The sequence below is a fragment of the Mastomys coucha genome, unplaced genomic scaffold (genome assembly GCF_008632895.1).
Source record: "Mastomys coucha isolate ucsf_1 unplaced genomic scaffold, UCSF_Mcou_1 pScaffold1, whole genome shotgun sequence".
Lineage (NCBI taxonomy): Eukaryota > Metazoa > Chordata > Mammalia > Rodentia > Muridae > Mastomys > Mastomys coucha.
Genome location: NW_022196891.1, coordinates 25,508,334 through 25,509,336, shown reverse-complemented (window position 1 = coordinate 25,509,336; position 1,003 = coordinate 25,508,334).

Here is a 1,003-nt window from a genome sequence, read left to right as displayed (position 1 = left end):
CTCTCTCTCTCTCTCTCTCTCTCTCTCTCTCTCTCTCTCTCTCTCTCTCCCTGACACCTCATCTCTCCCTTGCTACATCAGAGTTTCTGGATCGCCATCTTTTGTCCTTATAATGATCTATGCCAAGCACTTCTCTGAGAATGGTGTATTGTGTGCATGTCTCTGTATCTGCAATCAGATGGCCCATTCCCCTAAGCCTTCTTTTATGAATCTATATAAAGCCCATTGGTTCCTTTTCTCTGTAGACTTCTAACTAATATATCCTAGTTCAGCCCTGTTATTCTCAGGCTATTAACCAGTTCTTCCCAGGTATGGCAAGGGCTTCATGGTCCCCTGAGGCCTTTTGTGTGATGAGAACACTGAATCTTAGAACACCATATGATCACGAGCAGTATATATCTGGATGGAATCTAAAGTCATGTCCTCGGGGCACAAAACTTCTGACTTCAGCATCAGACTGTCAGGGAGGTAGAGAGAACAGGTAATATACACACTTTCATGTCAAACAGACGTAGACCTGCAGACTGATTCGGCATGGCCTCCATATACCTGTGCACACATATGTGAACAAGTTCAAATACACACAAAAAAAATACAAAGTAAACCCCGTGCTGGTCTCAGCTCCTTTTTTCTCTCCATTATGAGTCCTCACTTCTCCCTACAACAACCTGGTGTTTTCTCCATTCTCTCTCTCTCTCTCTCTCTCTCTCTCTCTCTCTCTCTCTCTCTCTCTCCCTCTCTCTCTCTCTTTCTCTCTCTCTCTCTCTGATCCAGTTGCTTTCCTTGCCTGTCTTACCTGTGATTTATTTTCCATACTGATCCCCTTTAGATCTCAACTCCAATGTCACCTCCTCTGGGTGCCGCACAGTTCTCTCTCCTGGGGAAGCTCTTCAGCATCTCCTCTATCTTATTTGCTTGTTACGTGTTTTTAGCATACCTTATTGGTTGGATATCAGACATGTGTGTTCACTGCCTTCCCACAACTAACTCAAGCAAAAGCAAA